The sequence below is a fragment of the Equus caballus genome, chromosome 2, assembly GCF_041296265.1.
Source record: "Equus caballus isolate H_3958 breed thoroughbred chromosome 2, TB-T2T, whole genome shotgun sequence".
Classification (NCBI taxonomy): Eukaryota; Metazoa; Chordata; class Mammalia; order Perissodactyla; family Equidae; genus Equus; species Equus caballus.
Genome location: NC_091685.1, coordinates 124,434,336 through 124,459,271, shown reverse-complemented (window position 1 = coordinate 124,459,271; position 24,936 = coordinate 124,434,336). Strand labels below are relative to the sequence as shown.

Here is a 24,936-nt window from a genome sequence, read left to right as displayed (position 1 = left end):
GATATCTGTCTTATGAAGAAAATTGCTTACAGTGTTCAGTCTGGAACAAAGAACAAAGATACTGGTCTCATGGACTGGTCAGTATCTCATGGATACTGGTCTCAGGGTAGTTGTTTACTTAAGGTATCATCACCATATGATTTTTCACACTTAAATGTTAAACAAAAAGAGAATTTTTATGGCTGGATTAAACTTTGATTGTAACTATGTAACTTCATTGTAATAAATAAAATTGTTTCCAATGCAATTATAAAGGATGAAAATATCAAGGGAAATATTTTGATATTCATAGATATGGAATCTTTAAAGATTGTGAATAAATTTTGGGGCCAATTATCATTCCTTAACATTTATAGAGTACCTATGATATTAAATTTTCCATACTATGTTATTCTCTTCATGTTGTACATGGATTTCTATATAGTCATGCACTGCGTGCATAGTGACATTTCCGTCAACAATAGATGACATATACGTTGGTGGTCCCATAAAATTACTACCATATAGCCTAGGTGCGTGGTAGGCTGTACCATCTAGGTTTGTGTCAGTACATTCTATGATGTTGGCACAACGAAATCGCCTAATGATGCATTTCTCAGAATGTGTCCTCATTGTTAAGCGACACATGATTGTACTTGATAGGTTGATATCAATAGACATTAAAATGAAATGTCCAAATCTAATAGACTAATATAAAAGTTTTCAGGCTCTATTTAGATTTCCAGGTCTAAGTAAAATCCAGAATAAAATATTCAAAATGTACGATGTCTTAGAGTGAGTCTTGCCAGCAGGACAATTGTCAATTTATTTTAAAAGAAATCAAAAGGAACCGAAACAAAATCAATTTGCAATGCATTAATGATCTTAAGATTAAATTGTTCCATGTTTCACACACACACACACACACACAAAACATTTGATGTAGTGAGTAATCTATTGTGTAATAGAAAGTACTTTCCAAATATCATATTTTTTAAATTAAGACTTTTTGTGTTCTTTCCTTTATACACATTAGAGAGAATTTTATGCCCCCTCATTCTGTCTTGGACAGGGCTCTGTTGTGTTTTGAATATGGTTATTTTCAGTAGTACTGAGAGTAACATGCTTTGATGAGTCAAAATCTCAAAAGCTGAGTCCTTGATAGTTGCCTTAAAATGAGGATTTTTTAACCTTGAATGATGGCTGGGAATCTCAACCTCGGAGGTTTGCTCATGGGATTTCCCTAACGCTTGTTGCTGTGTCGTTGAGAAGGCATTGCTCCTTTGGGATGGCCCAGCAGTGTCTTCTGTGTTGATTCACTTGAGGTGCACTTACAACTTTAATATTCCAGTCTTAATGGATGATCTTATGGTATCAGAGGCTAACTTGAAGCCCAGAAGGTGCTGACCTTGCTCTGCGAGAAGTCTGATGTGTCTGCTGCTACTTCCTGATTGTTCAGCTTTTATTTGACTTCAGCGGTCATTGCTGGGGCTTGGATCTTCACACAGTTCCTGATTTACCGCTCTCTGAGAGACTCCAGACAAGCATCACGGCCAAGAGCAGTCAGAGGTGAAGAGAGGTGAAGGGTAAGGATGGCCACCAAGAGGATAACAGTGGTTTGTAAATAAACAGGGCAACCTTCAAGTTGTTATTTTAAGGATTCAGATGGTGTCAAGAGCTGCAGGGAGGCTTGCCCTACCTTAGTAAGATGCTGGGACCTGCTACATTCTCTGGGCTGTTCCTTGGATCTCAACTCCTTTTGCCAAGATGGACTTGTTTCTTCTTATGCAGAATGAATTAATTCACTGACTCATCTCAATCTGAAAGAAAACAAGCGTAATGATTTCTTTTTAGTCTTTCTTAGATTCTGAAATTGGGTGAAATGAGAAGGAAGCATTGCTAATAAAAACACATATTCCACCATTATGAATATTTGCTAACTCTAAGAGAGAGAGAGAGACAAGGAGGGAGGTAAAGACACAGAGACGGAGACGAAGATTGAGGTAGACGAGAGGGAGAGAAAGAGAGGATGAGGCTGAGAGAGGGAACGTGGAGGGGAGAGAAGGAAAGGGAAGGGGAGGGAGAATGAGATCCTGAGAGACACTTTTTATGTTTGTGCATGAATGTGGACGCTTCTAAAAGATTCCACAGCTTTGTTTTCCAGTTAAATGGGATGTTTTAGTTTTCTTCATGGTTTGTCAGGAATTTTAAGCCTAAGTAGTCAGACCACTTCAGTTGTTTTAACACCCGAAATCCAAATGATTGGACAGTTAAAACTACCCAAATGGGTCAAACATTTAGCAATCCCACGGACTGAACAAGTGATTGATGTGGTCTATGAGGCAGACTCAGGCTGTAATTTGTTCCTTCAGAGAAAGAAAGCTAACAAATTCTTTTGGGAAACCCAAGAGGGATTGGATAAACTTGTGTTAAATGATAGGGTAATAATATTACATTACTGGGTGGTTAGTCCTAAGAAGAGTCTTCCACACATGGAAGGAAAACAAGACTACAAAAGTTAGTCTGCCTAGACATATTCCCAACTCTGTCTTTCTGAAGGAGACAAACAGCCTCTGTATGTTGGGCCTGAGGGAATTAAATACATCCTTTGCACCTTAACATGGCAGCTGACTGAGAATGAGGCACAGGAATCAGAAAATTGTAATGTCAGCTTCATTGAAGGTAAAGTTAGATTGGCAAATGTAGCTTGAATGTGGTCTATCTGGCCTCCTAATATTTTTTTCCAGATTTATATTTGGATTCACTTAAGTGGTAAGGCCTCCAGAGTAGGAACTTATCCAGCCAGCAATGCCTCACTCTGTTGAGCCAGGAAGCCCAGGTCAAGGGCACAAGGCAGAGGCCTCCTGTGTGGGCAGTGATACACCGTGTTAACCTTTACCACTAGAGAAATATGGATCAATGAATATCAGACTCAACATGTCGAACAGATAAATCACTGCTCCTCCTGTGGAGGGGAGCCAATGAGATCTAGAAGGAAAGATAGGTGCTTCTAGCCAACACTTCAGAGACTGCACAACTCTTCTTTTATGGTCCAGTAGGAAAAGAGTGAGGGAGAGAAAATGGCTTCCTCCAAACTACACATCGAAAGTATCCTTATTTTACTCCCAATCTTGGTAAAACAATCTGTGTGAATATAGGAATTTTTGGCTCAGCATTCTAGGATGCAGACATAAGGTTCTGAGTTTATCACAGAGAAGAATGAGAGACAGTGGAGCAAGGGCAATCAAGTGGGAATTTACATTTGTGGGGCATTCATGTGTTATACCATTCTAGGCTTTTAATACCAGCAAGTGGGTGGTTATTCTCTAAGGTCAGGCAGCTCAGAAAAGAGAAGTAAGGTGTAAATCCAGGACATTTTGGAGTTAAATCTGATGATCTTTCCACTACACCACTTTGTTACTATAAATTCCACACCACCTTTGGATGAAGCCTCCTAAAGGATAGCATCTGACTACCGCTGCAAGGATGGGGAACCCTGCCAAAATTATTCACAACAGCCAAGTACTGGAAACAGCCCGAATGCTCACCAATTGATAAATGGATAAACGCAATGTGGTGTATCAGCACAACAGAATACTATCAACGACTAATAGGAAGGAACTACTGATATGTACTGCAACATGGATGAACCTCTAAAAAATTATGCGAAGAGAAAGAAGCCAGACACAAAAGACCACATACTTTATGATTCCATTTATGTATAATGCCCTGAAAGGCAAATCTACAGAGGCAGAAAACAGATTAGTGGTTGCCTGGGGCTGGGGTAAGTGTGGGGATTGACTGCAAATGGGCATGATGGAACTTTCTGGGATGATGAAGATGTTCTGAAATTGGATCGTGATAATGGTTGTAAAACTGTAAATTTGCTAAAAATAATTGAATTGTACACTTAAAATGAGTAAATTTTATGGTGTATAAATTATAACTCAATAAAATTGTTTAAAAATTGATTTTTAGCTCATCGGTATGAACTGTGAATGCCCTCTATCTCCTCAGCTCGATATTTCTATTAAGGTTGCTTGAGAATTCTTGATGCCTACTTTTTTATACTACTAAGCACAGCATCTAAGACTGTGTGTGGAAGGAAATACTTCTTTAAAATTTATTGTTTTCATATGAACATTGGGTAGTTACTCTGTTTCAATAAATGCTGAGGAAGTTGAGAAGAAATGGTCTGGGTTTCTACTCACAGAAGGAGAGAACTGGGCAACTCTTCTAAGACCAGCTCTCCTCCAAGCAAACAGGCAGAAATAACTCTGAACTGGATAGTGGGAGAAACAACCTTGGGTGTGGCTTTCCCCTCCCCTGTGCGTTCCTGAATTACTAACAACCACCATGATAGTAGCAGGCCTTGGGGTAAGAACTTCCCAACTGTTACCCCACCTAACACACCCAACGGTCCCCTGGTGGAGGTTGATAGTGGCGAAGACTGATCAGCTGCTCACCAAACCCACTTCTTCTTTTTCCTGGGCACACAGTGAGACCAGATACCCCAGCGCCCGTGTACTTAGGGGTGACCGTGAGACCAAGCACTGAGTGAAATGGGTGCAGAAATGATTGTGCTGCTTCCAGGCCCAGCCCGTTAGAAACGTTCCACACATGAGCCTCCTGTTTTCCTCCCATCTGCTGGTTGGAAATCCATGCACCTGGAAAACTTAGAAGGCAAGTGTTGAAAAATAGCAGAGCCATGAAATGGAAGCATCTTGGCCTCTGAATCACTTATTGTAGGAGAGACTCCACTGATCAGATACCTTCATCAGACATTCCGTGAGTTAGGAATAAATTTCTCTTGTGTTAGAGCCATTTCGCAGCTTTGGGTCTGTTAGAATATCTAGCATTACTTTAACTTTTTCTCTCCTTTTAACAGAAGAATATGTTGAGATTTAGGGAGGACAAGTAACCTGTATAAATTCAAGCATGAAGAAGGTGTTGGAGTCAGGAGCTATACCCAGCCATCTGATGTTAGCGACTGTGCTCTCGTCCACTATGTCACATCGCTTCTCCTTGGCATGACTGTTGAGCAGCAGGTCAACAAACATTGATTATCCAGAATCCAAACATTTCCTACCACCATGTGTTACCACTGTCATCCAGGCCCATCCCCTGTTTCCTGGATCATCGCACTGTCCTCTATTCCTGCCCTTTTGTCTTGAAGTCCCTTATTCGTCAGCAGCCAGAGTGGTCCTGTTAAAACACAAGGCCATCAAGTCACTCCTTCGCCCCAATCCTCTGATGGGCTCTGTCTCTCTCTGAGTCAGAGCGATGGTCCTACAACCATGGCACATACAGTCCTGTGACCTGGCCCTCTCGTCCCACCATCACCTCTCCTATGTCCGTCCCGCCCCTGCAGCCCAGTCGCTCTCATCAGCCGCGTCAGCACTGCTCTTCCTCTCCGTTCACCTTTGCTCCTGATACTCACGTGAATCATTCCTTACTGCCTTCACGTCTTTACTAAAATTTCCACTTCTCAGCAAGGGCTCTGTAACCTCCTGTTCAAATCATAACCCCATCCCTGATGCGTTTTCTACCCCCACATCCTGTTATATTTTTCTCAGTCATAATGCTATTGCACACTTAATAGACTACAGTATTGTATAATCATAACTTTTATATGCACTTGGAAATCAAAAAACTCATGTGACTTGCTTTATTGCAATAGTCACTTTATTGCAGTGGTCTGGAACCAAACCTGCAACATCTCCGAGGTGCGCCTGTAATCAAATGTCACTTGACTTTGAGAAACGGGGAAGATGATCAGTGCTGTGAGGATAGCATGCCAAAAGGAATTTATAAACAGCTCAGTCTCTTAGTCTCTGAGAAAGCAATGTTGTTTGGGATAAGCACGTTATGATGGATCTTGCATGAGTGGCTTATTATCAAGTCTAGAAAAGTTATTTTGCAAGCCTCCAACACTGAGATGTCTTTATATGTCTTCCTGAAGCAATGGCACTATGGGAGAAGAGTTTGGGAGAATCTGAAGGATAAGGAAAAATAAGACCCAAGTATTACACACAAAACTTCAATCCAAAATGTGTGGGGAAATGGCTGCCGCAAATGAGGATAGATATGAGGGTTGTGTTAGAAGTATAACTGAGTTATTGTGTTGGTGAGGATGTGAACAAAAGGGATCCCTCATACATTTTTGGTGGGAATGTAAACTGGTGCAGCCACTATGCAAAACAGCATAGAGTTTTCTCAAAAAATTAAAAATAAAACTACCATACCATCCAGCAATTACACTTCTGGGTATTTATCCAAAGAAAACAAAAACTAATTTAAAAGGATATAGGCACCCCTATATTCATTGCAACATCATTTACAATAGCCAAAATACGTAAGCAACCTAAGTGTCCACTGACAAGTGAATGGATAAAGATGTGATATATATATACACAATGGAATATTACTCAGCCATGAAAAAGAATGAAATCGTGCCATTTGTGACAACGTGGATGGACCTAGAGGGTTTATGCTAAGTGAAATAAGTCAGACAGACAAAGACAAATTCCATATGATTTCACTTATATGTGGAATCTAGCAAAACAAAACAGAAACAAACTCATAGATACAGGAAACAAACTGGTGGTCACCAGAGGTGGGAGGGGTTGGAGGACAGGTGAAATAGGTGAAGGGGATGAAGAGGTACAAACTTCCAGTTATAAAATTAATAGTCATGGTGGGGCGGGCCTGGTGGTGCAGCAGTTAAGGTGCGTGTTCCACTTTGGTGGCCCAGGGTTCGCCGGTTCCGATCCCGGGTGTGGACATGGCACCTCTTGGCAAGCCATGCTGTGGTAGGCGTCCCACATATAAAGTAGAGGAAGATGGGCATGGATGTTAGCTCAGGGCCAGTCTTCCTCAGCAAAAAGAGGAGGATTGGCAGCAGATGTTAGCTCAGGGCTGATCTTCCTCAAAAAAAAAAAAGTCAAGGAGATGTAATATACAGCATAGGGAATATAGTCGATAATATTGTAATAACTTTATATGGTAACTAGATATCATGGTGATCATTTTATAATGTGTATACATATCTAATCACTATGATGTACAACTGAAACTAATAAGATATTGTATGTCAATTACACTTCAATAAAAAATAAATAAATGAAATAATCAGATGAGTAGAACTAGCAGTAAATAATAAAGGAGTGTCCAGAAAAAAAAATATATAAGTGAGTTATCATTCGAGCTACTGCTAGCTCAAATCTAAACAGGTTTGTTCTGTGTATTTTTTGGGATGGGTCTTGCTCCTGTATATGTTGTACTCATATATATCCATTGTCTGGCACATGGTAGGAACTCAATAATTATTTATTGAAATAAATGTTAAAACAAGTTAAAAATTTGAGTGTGTTCTCTGCCCTTAAAAGTTCAGAAATAATAGGGTCATAATGCAGAAAAAGATACACAAGCCAGGCTAACTGTAGTCAAGACGTTTGCTGTGTTGGCTGTGGGGGATCGTGCAGGCAGCCGGCAGGTGCACGGATCGGAGAGAGAGCGGAATGGACAGTTAGTTCCAGCCCTTCCTCTCCGTTCAGAAGGTGGAGATGAAGGCGGGGACGCCATAAGGAGAGGTCAAAAGCATGAGCAGCGGTCACACCCTGGGACAGCTTGTGATGTATTTTGGAGAAGAGTAGAGTCCGTTTACCTGAAGAATAGCGTGTAATAGCTGAGAGAGGTTTGTATAGCGGGAAGAACAAGGGCGTTTGGGTCACACAGAATCCCCGCACTGCTGCCCCTGTGGGAAAACAAGTCCACATCGTGAGCATCAGTCCGTCATCCTGAAAGAGCGGTGTCGACGTGCTCCTTCCTTGTGGTCTTCTAAACTATAGATAAATGCTCACATTCTTTGAGGCGTGGCTATTTCTTCAACACTGTTGGGAGCACAGTAATTCTATTAAATACCTGTGTGAAGCACTTGCCATTAACTGCCTTATTGAACCCTGACGATAATTCTGCGATGTATGAGTTGTGAGGACATACAGGAACAACGGATTGCAGAGGTTGGCTCACAGCCCGCGCTCGGATGTATGCGCTTCCCCGCCTTCCCGCCCCTGCCCTGTAAGCAGACTGTGGGAGCTGAGCCTGGAGGGGAACTCAGCCAGGCCCAGGAGGGGCCGCCCATTAGTACTTCATCCAGCCAGCAACTGTCCGTCTTTGAAGGTTTTGGAGCTGGGAAGTGACATGTTTATAGCTGTGATTTCCCTTTACAAACAATCAGGCCCTGTGGGTTGGAGTTTTTTTTTTCATTGCTTCATCAACTTTTTGAGAGATTAAATTTTCAATGCAAGTTGCAAATTTATCGGACATTCTTCTTTTAGAGAAATGAGACATATCCTCGGATGACTAGAGGGTCTCAGTAGCATCTTTGAGATCTGCTTATTAACGTGCCAAGTCCACTTATCCACAGCGATATAGACAGCTGAGCCAAAAGCACTATTCCTGACTGCCTTTCAGGCCACTTCACCCTGAGAAACATTGGGATGCCCTTCACTATCTGTCACCCACCCCATCAGCTGAACAGTTACATTGTTTTTCTCCCTGGCTATCAAACATCAACTTAAAGCTCTCTTTAAACAGCTCCACTATGTTTTTGGATGGTACCAATTAGCACTGATTTTTTATTGCTAGATGAATTTTAATCTCTGTCCCCAGAGGCCCCTGGATGGACGTCTCAAAAGCTCCCAAAATGTCTCATTCAAATGGCCCCTTCTCAATCCTTTTTATTTCATCATTGCTATGTGCACAAACCACTGATTAGAATTAACAAAAATAATAAAGCAAAATAAATACCACCATCCCAGCTAAACCTCATCATAAACCCAGCACTAGAACACTTGTACACTCCCAAACGTCTAAAAGACAGACTTAAAGAATCTATTTCTTCCAATTATCACCTGGACTCTTTAATCTGTACTAATCAACAGGACTAACTAATTGAGGAATATAAACTCAAGAATAAAATTTTTAAAATATATTTAAAATTATGGTAAGTCACAAGGCTTACGAACATTCACAAATGACTTCTTTGGCAGCATAAAGCCGAAGGATAGGAATCACGATTTGGGGTTTGCAGATGGAATATCCCTTTTACCACATTTTAAAATACCACCCAATAAAGTGAGAATGTTTGAAGGCAGTTTATAAGAAAAAGTGCCCTGATCTTATTCCTCCAGATCCCAGACTCGGGTCCCCATTCAAAGGGATACCTCCTCACCACGGGTAACACGTGGGTTCCCAACTGCTGTTTCCATATGTGAGTCTACACTTGTGGTAGTGAGTGACCACATGATCGAGATTGCGTTTCAGTCCCCAAAAGTGGGAGGCAGTGAGCTTTAATGGGAAACACTGGACTCTTCCTGCCCAGAGCTTGCTTGCTGTTTATGGTCTTGCTCCACCGTCAGGTCCATGAGGACACAGGCTCTGAATCCGTGGCCCCTGACTCTGTGCCTGGCACAGGAAAGCATTCATGCCAATACGTGGTTCTTCTGGGAAAGACTTTGAGTCAAAGGATCAGTATTTTAGTCCATTGCTTCTCAAATTAACAGGAGAAGAACCAGTTTGTTTTTTGACTTTCTAGTCTGTCTCATAGAGATTTTGTATAAAATGCATACAAGTGAATTACTAGAAAATACAATTAAAGACAAAACAAAAATGCGAGTTCCAATTTTTTTTATTAGATGAAACAGACATAAAACTTCTCTGTCAAATTGCCACAAAAGTTTCTACTGCTTTTTCTTAAATTCTTAGTTCTCTTGTTGAGAACGAGTAAAAGACACTTTATGAACCAGCTGCTGTCAGAGAACCACACTTTGAATAGCGCTTTTTAATACTTAGTCTGCCACTAACCAAGCTTGGTCATTTGCGGGATGGAGAACAGAGCTGACTCCCCCTCCCGGAGGCGGGTACCTGGAGGGGCCCTACTGTGTTCTGTCCCTGGTCACTCCGATGGGTGGTTCTTCTTAGGAGGGATCTGCAGGGTGAACCAGCGTCAGGTTCAGGGCTCCCTTCCTCATCTCCTAATGGGGGACGGAGCCATAAAGCCTTTGCTCTGGGACCAAGGCTACAGTAGTCCTGAAACTGACCGCTGCCTGGCCTGATCTTTGAGAACCGATGAACAATTTCAGCGCGGTAGTGATCTCACCTCGCCTGCGATATTTCATATGCCCTTCCTGCCGTACATTTTCTTCATAGCACTTAGCAATTCATACTATGTATTTTAATCCTTTTTTGTTCATTTCTGTGAAAAAACATCTAAAACTATGCTTACTTAAAACATGATAGACAGCAAATAAATACTTCTTTGGACAATGAATAAATTAATCTCGATTCACCCATATTGTCTCTTAATGACTTACTGTTAAGACACTTGCATGTTTACCACTTTAAGAATTTGGAATACTCCATTTTCCTTGAGTTTTACTTAGTTTTAGTGGAAAATTCAATACTTGAGGTAATTTGAACACAACTTTGAAGCTTTTTCAACTTGGCTATACATAATTCTAGGTGTGTTTTTCCCCCACTATGTCAAAGAGGCTTTTAATGCATGTCAAATTCAAAGTTCTCTTTCAAAAGCATAGTTTGGACCCATAGAAGTACAAAAAAATATGTACATCAAATCTTTTCCTAATGTAAAAAGCTTGGTTTAAAAATATTCAGATAAATCACAAATGGTTGAGTGGAATCCTTTCATATTTTCTAAGATAAAATTTACCTTTAAACTGAAAATTGAGCATAAGAAATTTCAGCCCTAAGGATATATATTTTTATATATATTTTTTCTCTTATGAGAAAAATCCAGGTACCTTTTTTCAAATACTTATTCAAGTTCTTTCTCAACCACAATTATACTATGACACTATGGTACTGTCAGCGATAAAACCAAACTGCATTTTATAATCCCACTTTTATCGCATGTTGGGAAAAGGCCCAAAATCTTTTTATTCACGACAGGCAGTCTTGACTTTTCCTTTCAGGAAACTCAAATAATGCAACTAAATAAAATACAAATCTGCCTTATGATGTTCCCCACTACAGAGAAAAAGGAATGCAAATATATTTAAACATATACAAACTTTTCATATTTAATTTTTTTGGCCACATGTGCCTTAAATATTAAAAAACAAAGTTCCCATATGTTTTTTGTTCTTTCCTACACCCGTCTTGGCCAGTCAACTTTTCCATTTTTTTATTTCTATGACTTGATTATTTCATTTTGTTATTCTTATTTTAATACAGTTTTTATGGTTAGGTCTAACTTCAACTTTTCCACAGAAGGACAGTTTGTTTTTTAAGCCCATTTTAAGGTTTCAAAGTTAAACACTGAAAGGTAGGGCCTAGATGGGACCACTTTCCTCTTTTCCAGTGTTCCTCCCATTCAAGAAGTAGAAACTTTGATCCTTCAGTAACTAATGAAGAGTGAAGCTTGACCCTTTTCTACCCCACAAGAACCACTGACCTGATTGGTGAAGTTGAGCAGAGGCCATTGCACTTGCCTGGCTTAAGGATACCTACCTCTCCCCTCTTTGAGGTCCCTTGGCCTTGAGGAAGTGTGCGGTTTTTTCTAGATTCCTCCACAGGGAAATGCCTCTGGTTCAGGGCCTGAGACCGGGGGCCTGCATTCAAGAGCCATATCTGAAGGCTCACATCTTTGGGGGCCCACCCAGCTCCTGGGCCTAATGGGTGTGGGAGGGATTCTGGGTAAGTGTTTCTGCTCTGAAGACCTCAACTCTCCTTTGGAGGAATAGTCCTGATCTGTAGATTTGGGAGAAGAGAGTGAAAAAAAAGGCAAATTCTGGTCATAGATCAAGCTGCATTCTTTAATCCAATTTTACCAATAATAAAACCAATATTTTGAAAATGTCTAAAGGTCTATTTGATCAAATGGTCAAGAATTTGACATGTCTAAATGTCGATTTGACTAAAAGTGTATCTGACTGATCGCTGTGTCTATTCTCAGTCACCTCAGCACACGGCGAGGACGATGGGCCTGGATGAATGCTCATTCCTCTCAGAGCAGTGCCAGAATGTTGGCGGTGAATACAAGGACGAGGTGCTCCAGACGCAGGGGTGATGTGAGTGCCGGCGGGCAGAGACGTTGCCCACTTCCACCCACAGTGTGGGTTTGTGAATGAGGAGTCTTTCATGGCTGGAGTTTAGGATGCTTTTGGGGGCTTTAATGGAAAAAATGTTGGATAAAATAGGGTCAGAATAAATATTAATTGATATTCTATGCAAGAAAGAACCACGGAAGACTTTTAATCAACACGATCAGATAGTAAAAGGATAAAGAAGAAATGAAAGGAAGCCTGGGGGCAGGGGAGGAATAATGGGGGGATATTGGAGGGAAGGAAAACTGGGGGACATCAGATCAGGTATCCCACCCGGCTGGAGAGCAGTAAAAGTCTGAGCTGAAGCAGTCAGCACAGGAAAGAGGAGACGGGGCAGGGATGGAGCTCAGAGCAGAGGAACAGAATTTGGTACTGACTGGATGTGAAAGGTGAGGGGGAGAGAGAAGCAGAATTGGACACATTTTTAGACCATATGAATTGGGAGAAAGACATTTTCATTAACCAAATTAAAGAATATATCTATAACATTTCTCCCTCCTTCTTCTCTTTTCTCCTTTTTCCAGTCCTTTCCTTTCCTTTCTTTAGTTCCCCTCTCTTCCTTCTCAGTTTGTAGCACTCTAATCTATTGAGCGAGCACATGTTAAGTACATCCTTTTTATTTTAATCTTTTTGTTTAATCTTCAAAGTGATCCTATGAAGGAGACAGATTTTAGTTAATTGATTGCTTGATTGACTAATTAACTCAAGGCTCAGAGAGCTCGAGTAACGTCCAAGGTCACCAGCTGGCAAGTGTGGGCACATGGGCTGGAACCCAGACCGGTCTGACTCCGGGATCACCTTCCTCATCTTTAAAGAAAAACTGTTTCTCTGCTCACAACACTTCTGATGCCAAATGTGTATGTTTTCCACACCAAGAACTTCTCCAGCTCTCTGTGGACGTCAACTTGGTGTCCTACAATTTAATTCATTCTGAAACGACCGGAATTAGGGCAGACGCCTCAGGTTAAGGGTTCAGTCCGATGTTAATGAAAATAATCCATAACCAACCTATAAATGAAAATTTGGGTGAGTTTATTCTGAGCTGAAATCTGAGGACCATGGCCCGGGGCCTTTCTTCCCGAAGGAAGAAAGGGCACCAAAGAAGTGAGGTATACAGAGTGGTTATATACCCCCAAACAGGATGTTCCACATATGATTGAAATGTCCCTCCCACAATAGTCACAAGATTGCCCTGTCGGCACAGCGCTTGATGGACACAGCAGGTAGTGGGTCTGCTATCTCCAAGGGCGCAGCAGGAGGCAAGTCTATTGTCTTGAGCTGGGTGGTCACAGGTGAGCACAGCAATCAGTTCCTAGCCTAAGGAAAGATGCTTAATCCTCAAGGGAATGCAAACGTTGGGAGGGGGAGGGAAGTTGCACCTTCATCTCAAGGGCCTTTATTCTTGCCATAGGGAATATCTAAAGCAGATATACAATGCATGCTCTACGGCTGAGGTCAGGCCCTTTTGGAAAGACAAGGTCAGGCCGAATTAGGTTTACATGAAATGGCTTCCTCATATACTCCAATATATCCTATAACTTGCCATTTTTATTTGTCACCCACAAGACTGCCCCTCACTTCACTCGCCAGTCACAAGTAGTGGGTCCCCAGCTTATTCCTATTTCTGTCCAGCCTGGCTATAAATTGGGGGTCCCCATGACTCCTTCCTTAGTTTCGAAAATTTGCTATAATGGCTCCTACATCTCAGGGTAGTACTGCACTTGCTATCCCTGGTTTATTATAAAGGATACTATAAAGAGTGCAAATGAACAGTCAAATGAAGAGGGACGTAGGACAAGGCCTGGAAGGGCCCTGAGTACAAGAGCTTCTGTCCCGTGGAGTTTGGAGTATGCCACTTCATGGCACTCGGATATGTTCCCCAACCTGGAAGTTCTCCAAATCTCTTTATTTAGAGGTTTTTACAGAGGTTCCATTACTTAGGCATGCTTGATTAAATCATTGGCTGTTGGTGATTAACTTGATCACCGGCCACATTCCCCTCTTTGGAGGTCGAGGGTGGGGCTGAAAGTAATTCCAGCCTTCTAATTGCATGGTTGATTCCTTTGGCAACCAGCCCCCAAGCTCTGTGAGTTACTTCATTAGCGTAAACTCAGGTGTGGATGAAAGGGACTTATTGTGAATAATAAAGGATGCTCCTTTCACCCTTACTGGCTCTGGAAATTCCAAGGGTTTTAGAAGTTCTGTGCCAAGAACCAGGGATGAAGCCCAAATATATATTTCTTATTATGTCACAGTATCACAACCTTTAAATGGTAATCGTATTTTTAGGACAAGACGGTTTCCATGGGAGCTGCCTGCAACACTGCAGAGAGACCCAGCAGGCCGCGGGAAATGTAGTTTGGATGCTCAAAGGGTAAACAGATTTGGGAGTCAGATGTGCTAAGGTGAGAGTAAAACTATGGAAGTAGGAGAGGTCATCCAGAGAGTGTGTGCAAAGTGAGCCGAGGGGAAAGCTGATGAGAGCACCGTGGGGAATGCCACATGGAAGGGCCAGGGGGAACCTGGAATTCTTGGGGAGTTTCTAGTGATTTGATCCATAAATCACAGAATCAATTTTATCTAATACTGTATGATGAGGATTTTAGGCTGGTTAATTTTAAAACTGCAGAGGAGAAGCAGGCTCCGAGGACTGGAATTTGCTTGCCCTTGGAGAGACATTTGCATTTATGAAGGAAATCTCCATGCGTCCCCCTCTGCACCAGGAAGAAGGGAGATGACCTTGTCTCTAGAAACTCTTAATGGGGAAGGCAAGAACTTGGGTTGGTTGCTGTCTGGCAATCTCACGTAACTGATTTAGGGTGGTGGCTTCTGACCTTTACTTAATCCGATTTGATTCTTGTCTAAATGTCATGGGATCACCCAATGCCCAGACCCCACCTGCACTGATACCATTTTAACTTTTTTTCATGTTCTTTCCTTTGTCTTGTAAAGAAATGACTCACATAACCATGCCTTATAAAATTAGCCCTAACCCTCAACTCGGGGCAGCAGCAGCGGGTCCTCCTGCCCGTGGGTCCTGTCCCCATGCTATCCCACACTATTCTCTAAATAAAAGAGCACTACTGCCAGATCTTGAGAGTCCAAGAAATCTTTCTTTCGACTCCTTGGCTCACCGATCCCCGCATCACTGTAGATGATTAAAAATTCTTTTTATCCCAGATAAAATTTTCTGGGATTTAAAAATTATTAAAAATGGATTTATAGTAAATAAACTTTTACATTTACAGAATCACCAGAAGCACATTTACTTATAAAATTGCATCGTGCCTCGGCACGGTTGGTTGTTGTAATTTGAAAATTTCTTGCCAGTAACAAGTTCATTTACTCAACTCATTATTTCATTGATTTGTTTATGACTCTTTATGAACTACTTACTGATTTCATGCTCTGTTCAAAACAAGAAATCTATATGTTGATGAAAAGTAATATTTCAAAAGTATTATTAATCAGTAACAAACACTTACATATTTTTAAAATGTAAAGTTTCCCAAGATATTCCTAATCAATGTTTGCCTGGCCACAAGTCCTAGGGTGGAGTATGTGTGACGTTAGTGTAAGGAGGTCAAAAGAAGTGTTGTGGGCTGAGTTGTCCCTCGTCCCCAAATTCACGTGTTGAATTCACATGTTGCAGCCCCAACCCCGGTCCCTCAGAATGTAACTGTTTGGGGATGAGGTCTTTAAAGAAGTGACTAAGTTAAAATGAGGCCCCAGGAGTGCGACTCTAATTCAATATGACTGGTGTCCATATAAGGAGAGAGAGAGACACAGGGATTCACGTAGGAGGGACAGCTGTGTGAATGGCGCGAGCTGAGGACGGCTCCAGGAGAAACCAGCCCTGATGGTGCCTAGACCTTGGACTTCCAGCCTGCAGAACTGTGAGAAAATCACTTTCCATTGTTCGAGCCCCCCAGTCCGGGGTGTTCTGTGCAGGCAGCCCTAGGGAACCAATACACTGTGAAACTTCCCTTCCAGGAGGGTGAAACTCCAGCTGAGAGTGGGGGCATTTCTAGATTGAGAGTGTGAAGCAAATATAGTTTAGATTCTGACAAAATGGACCGGGCTTTTGAAAAATTTTAGCTGAAATGCAGGCTTTGTGATTTCCTGGGAGGGAAGAAGGGCAGCACCAGGTTTCTGACCAGTTACATTTGTTTTGTTTATTGAAGCAGTGGGCAGGGGCCATATTAATATTTAACTGAGAAATATCTTGCTTTTGGTGCATAGAACAAAAAAATAAAGGCCATTTCGAAAGACTTCGGCTTTACCCCTCTGAGTTTATAACCATATCTATGGTGATAGGAAGGCTATTTTGAAATAATGAACATATAAAATGCAAACCAGCCACATTTATCCTTTCATGAGAACTTGTAAAGATGCCTGAAAAGCACACAAAAATGCTCCTTTTAATGTTTTTAGGAGGATAGCTTAAGGTTATTTTCAGTTTCAAGATCCAAATGCAAAGGACATCACTTCTTTCCAAGTGGTTTAATCCCGCAGGGAGTGTGGTTATCGTCCAGATCGCTCTCTTGAGGGGCAAGGAGAAGCAATGCCAATATTTTTTTGTGTTGAAAAGACCATAAAGGAGAAACAGATCATACTTTCTGGGTTGATAAATAGCTCAACACACACAGCCAGAAGAATGAACATAATGCACATTGCACAGCAAAATTTCTTTCTTAAGGCAGAAATGGGGGAGAGGAGTTGTGGTTTTTATTTCTCTGTTCTGACCTCTTGCTTGGTGACAGGGCAAGGATAGAAAGGATATGTCCGAATTTAAAATGTGACTGAAAGAAAAAGTTTAGAGTATGGTAAAGATCTAGGTATGGAGCTTAACTTACTTTTCTTTTTTCAGTTTCCGTTTGAAAATGAAAAATTGAAAACGGCTTCAGAAATTTGCAAACTTTGGTGGTCGTGCTTAGCTGACGTGAAAAGAAAACTGGAGTAGAAACAAAAGCTGAAAAGAAAGTTTGCTTCACTTGGGCTGATTTTATCCTTGATCGCTGGCTTGGGAGGGGCTATTTGCAGAAGAGTTCTCTCTGATAGTGAGCAGGGGTGCGGGATGGGGCATCTGTAGATAACAGAAGGACGCCAGATCCTGGGAACGCCTCCGCTAGGAATCCTCGGGAAAGTTCAAGATTATTCACACACAGATCCCAGCCCTCCCTTCCTCCCCTCCCTCCTTTTTCTTTTGTTGTACGAGGCCTTCGTTAATAGTGAGGGAATACAAACCGCTTCTTATAGACATGATCTTCGTAACCCTGGGGAACCATCAGTGGTGACATTTTTCTTCCCTCTTATCCTCAAGAATTGTGTGTTCTAGATCGGGCTAAGTGAAATTTCTGTTTTCTCACATAAGTGAAAACACCATTTCTTAAACACATCAAAGCCTATTTGAATTGGGTCACATCATAATTTATTTTATCAAACAAATTTTAATTTTTTCCAGATTTAAAAACTTTCCAGATTATTCCAAATTTGTTGGGCCAAATTCTGCCTTCAATTATGCACATACAGCTAATTGCATGCATGGAACTGAGGGCAGAGTGTGGCTTTTGGAGCTGAAACTCTCTGGGGCTCCGAGTGTTTTTTTCTTTTTTCCAAAAGCACAGACTTTAATCTATGAATTAAAAAAAAATCTTCAAAATTATTGACATCACTTTTCCAAAGTTCTTTCCAGCACTGATTAGTTAATCCACCACACCCTGGTGTAGTCACTCTTTATTATCATTTTTGCAATGAGACAACAGTCGTACAAATGACATTCTTATTTGCCTGAAGCCACGCAAGCAAGACAGTGACAGAATTAAGTTTAAAAGCATTCTAAATCTGTGTTTTGTGATGATAGCTGGAACTATTTATTAACATGACATAACTGTGTGATAAAGTTATTTTTTTGATTGTTGCCTCTTTTATTATTCCAAATAATAATGGCTTTATTATATTTTTTCCTAATTATAAAGAGAATATTGGAAGTAATTTAAGCAATACAGAAAAGCGTAGGGAATAAGATAATCACTTGAATTCTGCCCACTCTGAGGAGGCCATATATATTTTGTTGAATATGCTTCTAGGAGTGTCTTCTGACTTTTTCTTTAGTTTTATACTGATATAATATTAGACATATTATAGTAACCAGCCTTTTTCACAGGGAAATATTGGAAATCTTTTCATGTCGAGGAATACAGATACACCTCTTTTAAGGCCCATGTAATATTCCATTGGACCAGCAAGTCTTCAGCCAATTAATTATTATCGCAAGAAGAAATATGCCTCATTGCTGTAAACTCTGTCATTATGGACACGTTTGTTTATTGTAATTAATAACTAGAAGTCTCTTCTCTATTAGCTATGCCAAAGATCCCAGATTTCCACCAAATGTATTTGTTCTTTTTTAAAACTATAATTTTGAGTTGCACATCCATAGACGTATAACGCAAACATGAAACTTGGAAATGTCATGGCAATGGAAAATGTGAGCAACATAAGTATGTGAAGTCCTCAGAAAATTCTTAAATGTATTTGACAAATAACCTCTTATCATTACCTAACTTTAATCTGATGATCTGCTTAAAATGTCCAAATTGACGTGGATTTTGAGTTTTATCTCCATTTCTTTTCCTCACCAATCCTTAGGAGATTATAGCAAGCCGTGGTATGAAAAATCTTGGATAATCTATACTTCAGGCAATCAGTTGCTAAACACCACATTTACAGTGAAGTGTTTATACTTACATGAATAGTGTTTGAAAAATTGAGGGAAACTCCACACAGCCTCTGTACATTCCATTCTATTCTTTGCTCCTCCCACTCCTTACCTCCCCAAACCCTTCCACTCTACTGCCCATGTGAAAGCTTAGATCCATTACCAGTCTTGTATTCCTCACCTTTAGATCTTATACTCTGTAGCCTACTCAAGGACATTGCTCTAGCAATATTCCCTTCTCCCATCCTCATCATCAAATTTTCCCTCTCTATGGAATAATTCTCAGGAATATATAAATATATTATTTCTTCTTTTTTTTCTTTCTTTTTTTTTTTTTATTACTGTTATGATAGATTACAACCTTGTGAGATTTCAGTTGTACATTATTGTTAGTCATGCTGTGGGTACACCACTTCCCCCTTTGTGCCCTACCCCCATATTATTTCTTCTTTTATCTTAAAAAATATTTCTCTTCACCCATTTTCCATTCCACCTACTACCCCATTTCTTTGTTCCTCTTTGGAGCAAAAGAGTTGTCTTTGCTCCTTGATTTCACTTCTTCTTCCTTTCTCTTTTAATGAAATCTAACCAGACTTTCTCCCTCATGAGTCTAAAAATTGTTCTTCTTGAGGTCACCGATTGACCTCCATGGTCCTAAATATGGTGGACAGTTCTCAGTGTTCATCTGACTTGCCCTCTTGGTATCATTTGACGCATTTGATCACTCCCTTTCCCTTAAGAAACTTTCTTCACTTGGTTTCCAGAATGCAACTGTTTCTTAGTTTTCTTCCTATCTTGCTGGTTGCTCCTTCTCAGTCTCCTTGGCTGGATCCTCCTCTTTTTCTTCTTAATTTTGGAATATTAGATCATTTTCTCCTTTTTTCCTCTTCTTTACTTGCACTCATGCCTGAAATACATCCATATGATAATAACTCTCATATTCACACCTCAGGACCATCTGTCTTTCAGACTTAACATTCACGTATCCAGCAATATTTCCACTCGGATATCCAATACCTCTTAAACCCAACATGGCCATCAGTGAACTCTTGATCTTTCTACCCATCCACAATCCTGCTTCACTGACCTCAGTTCTGGCAACTCCATTCCTACCATTGCTTATGACAACTAGAAAGCCACCTTTGACTACTTCTGTTCTTTCACACTCCACATCTAATCTTTCTAGAAATCTTGTTAGCTCTAATTTCAAAACATACTCAGAATCTTCCCCTTTCTCACTCCTCCACTGAGTTACTAGATTCCTAACTGGGTTTCCCATTATTCTTGTCTCCTTAGAGTCTATTGTCAAAAAATAAGCCAGAGTGAGCCTCTTAAAGCTTGAATCATATCATGACACTCCTCTGCTTAAAATCCTGAAATAGCTCCCCATTTTACTCAAGATAGAAACTATGGTCCATACAGTGGCTACAAGGCTAGGATCTTCCATTTCCTCTCTGACTTCTTCTACTGCTCTCCCTCTTTCAGTCTGCTGCAATCATAGCGGGCTCCTTGCCGGTCCTCACATATACCAGGGACTCTCCCACTTTGAGATCTTTCCTTTGCATATTCCTTTTACTTGGAATATTCTTCTCCCAGACATCTGCTTGGATAACACTTTTGTCTCCTTCAAGTCTTTGACTTAATCCCGCTTGCTAAATGAAGCCTACCCTGACCACCTTATTTAGTACTACAGCCACTCTCTCCCACCTTTGGCATTTCCCATCTCCCTTACCCTGCTCTGTTGTGTGTGTGTGTGTTTCATAGCATTTAATATCTTTGAACATACTATATTTACTTAAAAATATGCTCATTGTTTAATTTCTCTGCCCTAGTCACTAGAATATAATCCTTGAATATACCCTTGAGGATATGAATCTTTGTTTGTTGCGAGTGGTGGAATTGTGGGTAATTATCTCATTATTAAAATTATAAATAAAATAATTAGCTAAATAAAACCCAAGCATGAACACACCAATAATGAGAATATGTCATGAACAATAGGTTGTGGTTAATCCAATTCTATGCACATGAGATTCAAAAAAACTCAAAAAACAAAGAACTAGGGTGCAGAGGAAGAGCATTGGGATAGAGGAAGCTTGGTGTAGACTTGGTGTTTTTAGTTGATGAACTTTCCTGCTCTTTAGGAGCTGCTGAGAAAGGAGTGAAGAAGAGGCTACAAATGTTGCTGTTTGAATCTAGATTTAGCATTGGTCAGGGATTATGCTAATATTGGAATAAAAAGGGAGAATTTGGGGCTTCGAAATATAAATGTATATATCATTGGCCCATCCCATCAATGCTTCTGAAATTTCCCTTCAGCTGTAGCTGATTAGCAACTAAAAATATCAAGGTTTATTTTGAGAATTTTGAAGACTACTCTAGGGTCTTGAAATCATTAGTTGCTCAAGGCCTCATTAAGAAAGAGAGCACATATAATGCTATAGGACTTGGCTAGTCAAAAAAGCAAAATCTTTTGAGCATTTTATTCAGTGAGGTAAATTGGTGTGCTTTGTTTCAATTGGTTAACCGACTGTTGAAAGTACAGCAGGCTACTTTTGGAAGGAATGAAAATTGCCCCAGCGGGGTGGAAGGGCGAGGAGATGTCAGGCCCACATGAAGTTATTTTGTTGTAAAGGAGGTAGTTGCTATGTCCACTGATTTTGATGCCAACTATTTGTAGTAAAAAAGAGTAGTCTTTGAGGGCTTATTTTTTTAAATATTATTTTATTTCAGCATTTAATGAAGCAGCTAATGATAGAGAATAAGAAATCTTAAGGCATATGAATTTAAATGTTGGCTATAAAACAAGAGAAAATATTTAGGCATAAAAAAACCATGAGGGTAAATTTCTTATTCTTCTCTTTGAGCTTTAAAATGTAAGGCAGTTTGAATACCATTTCTTGGGGTTTTAGGGGACCCCAATAAAACCACCTCTTTTATAAGGATAGACTAAGAGATCAGCTAGATGGACAGCAAAATGCAGCTTCATTACTAATAAAAATCTGGTCTGAAGAATGCACTTAGACATGCAGCCAAAGTCACCTTCGTAACACTTGGCTATGACGGCCACACTTACTCTTCCTGGCGTGAGCACGTGTGACAACGCACAACTCCCTCCTGATCAGGACGTTTGCAACACGATAGATAGACCTGAAGGCAGGGCCCTTGGATAGATGGCTCCAGAAGGAGAGAGAAAGAGGACAAGGCTGAAGTAAGCTTTCTCAGTGACTTCTCCCACATCCACCAATGAGATCACCACCAGATTCTTCTCCAACAGGGAGGGGTAAGTCGGATGGAAAGGAAGACCGAAGGGTTTCTCTATAGCTGAAGCCTACACACCTGGAAACAGGAGGAACGAAGGATGTACCTCCCCCACCAAGAACACACTTTACTCATCACCCGTGTGTGATCTGTTATGTTAATAGCAGTTATGCCATGTGTTTCAAAATGTGTGTGTTGGCGGGAAGAGGGGAATGGGGATTATTAAATTTCAAAATTTCCGCCTCCATTTTTCAGATAATTACACAGGAAGTTGCAAATCAGAGACTCATCTATTATTGGCGCGCACGCTGCTGTGAATTGCCGTTGGTGCGTTGAGGGCCCAGCCTCAGGGAGGAGAGAGGAAACGCAGCGGCGCTGGCCCTGACGAGCAGAGGCCCGCACGTTGGTGGGCCCTCCGCCTCTGCGGAAGGCGGCTCCGCTGCCACGCGCTGGGCAGGCAGCAGGCGGGGGGCGTCTGCTCCGTCCGTCGTCTCCCTCGAGCTTGGGAGGCATTGGACCAGGCGCCAGGGTGGGGCATCTAAAGACAGCAGATCCCGTTCTCTGCCCTCAGGAGCTGGGAATTTGACGGAGAGGGAGACCTCGCTCCGCAGACTGGTAAGAGTGGCCCTAAAGGCAGGGCCGTGAGATGGCGGGATCCGCTGCCACGAGGAGTATCAGGAAAAGATTTCCACAAGAGGTGACCTGAGTTCATGTTGGCAGCAAAGGTGGGGTTCAGCAGGGAGAGTTGGGGAGAAGAGAATTCTAATTCTACTGGCTCATGAAGAGTCTAATGAAAGTTCCTACTCTTTAGAAACCATCTCTTTCTTTTATTTCTCTTTATGATCAGCCTCTCCCCAGTTTAAAACTGTTCTCGTCCATTGATCAGACCTTTCACTAATCCCAATAGGAAGGAAGTTACCGGCCGGGTTCAAGCAGCAGGGCTGTCCCTCCCTCACATCCCCCCAACTGGGCGTCTCTCATGCTCTGCCCTGAAAAACACAAAGAGACTTCATTTCAGTGAATTTCTTTGTTCTGCAGTTTACCATAAGTTTATGAGACTGGGTTTTACAAATTCAATTTTAATCAGATATTATTTTTATCCTAAACATACTCCAAATACCACTAATAAAGCTTTCACCAGTTTAGAAACCGCCTATAACTCATAGGTGTAATTGGGTCTAAAAAGATGCTAAGATTTCACACGTCCCTGATCAACACTTGTAATTTTATGTTCTATGCCTCTAGTCCCCGGAGAGTGGTCAGCTGGACATTCCCTAGTATAAGCTGTGGTATGTTGAGGACATAGCAGGTTAAAAAGTAATAACTTTTGATTTGGCCACAGCAGAATAAAATGTGGCTAGTGGACCACTGCCACCATTGTTGGGCATATGACAGATGGTGCTTTCAGGCTGCAGATAGGCATGTACAGAGGAACTGTTCTGCCTGAGTTTCATTTGACTTTCCTGTGGTTGTCGAAATGAGTTTCTTTCAATCTTTGTGTCAGTGGAAGTTGCTTTGCGTGGAACTTGAGTGATAAACCTGTCAAATGCGGCGAAGTTTGTGATTCTGTTGGGCCCTATCATAAAAATCAGTTTTGAAACCTGCCAAACTTAATGAAATTGGCTGATTCTGGGGCTAGGGCTTACTGCATAGATTTGGATAATGCCTGCACATATGTTTAAAAAAACCTCTTGTTTCAAATATGTTTGTGTTTAAGACTCCTTCAGTAAAGGATTTGTAACAGTAAATAAATACAATGGAAAACAAGTTTAAACAAATGTTTTAAATTTATTTATCCACTTTAGTGTTTGAAATACTCTATTCTCCACCCAAAGTTACATTTTCTTCTACCACAATCTCTTCTTTTTAAATCCAAATGTTCTTAACATTAATTTAGAAGATTTGTAAAGCTAGGCCAAGGAAGATGAGACAAAAACTATAAAATCCAGTTAGAAAGGGTAAGGCAATGAGCCAAATTGGAAGCACTGCCAGCATGCAGGATGATGTGGGAATACTGGACAAAGACACTGCTTTGGAGATGCAACAGACTAAAGTGATGGCATCTTCCTGTTGAGCCAGAAGGAGGCACAATATTGTCCTGGCCTTGGGTAGCTTACATTTATCTGAGGAGAAATGGCCAGTTCAGATGAAAATAAATGATAACGCACAATAGCAGGCGCTGGAGTGGGGCGGGGGGCAGGCGTACAACATCGAGGGCTCGTGTGGTTGGAAATGGATTATGAAGAGGGTGCGGTTTAATTTGAGTCTTCCTCCCTTTCTCTCAATTTTTATTTTTAAATTATGAAATATTGCAAGTGTGGGAATTGAAGAGACTATAGTGCTTAAGCAGAACAGATATTATCTCAGAATAGCTACCATTTATTAAATACCATGTGTTAGGTGTTGTGGCCAAGTGATTGATGTGCATTATTTTACTCAATCTTTGCAGTTTTTCTATAACTTAAATACTATTTTCTCACTGAATTATGGATGACAACTTTAGAGGTTAAACAAGGTGCCCAAAGTCCCAGAGCTACTACATGGCAAAGCCTGGACTCGAAGCAAAACCTATCGGATTCCAAAGCCCAGACTCTAAGCCATGCAGTTGGTGCCGGCACATGGCTGATGGTCAGTTGTCTGCGTGTGGTAATAAGACAGCAGAGGGTATGGTACCGAGGATTTCATTCCTAACGTGAAGCATGTGTTAGTTGCGAAAGGAATTCCCCAAATGGTAATTTTGAAAACTATTTAACAAACATGGGAGAATGTTTATCATATAATGTCAAATGTAAAAAGAATAATATAATAAAAGTCTACACTGTGTTTACAATTATGTCAAAACTATGT

General features: G+C 40.9%; 1 protein-coding gene across 3 annotated transcripts in view; it reads left to right on the top strand.

The window, feature by feature from the left end:
• AIMP1 (aminoacyl tRNA synthetase complex interacting multifunctional protein 1) overlaps positions 1–23,867 on the top strand; it is a 136,891-nt gene extending 113,024 nt beyond the window's left edge. Inside the window, exons 10-11 of one of the 3 annotated variants that reach the window (XR_011430340.1) lie at positions 11,957–12,071; positions 22,345–23,867. The gene's annotated coding sequence lies outside the window, so the exon portion shown is untranslated. Of the gene's footprint in view, positions 1–11,956; positions 15,199–22,344 lie in introns of those variants that run through there. The other 2 variants (XR_011430339.1, XR_011430338.1) reach the window with 2 other exon arrangements.
• Positions 23,868–24,936: the final 1,069 nt, after the last annotated feature.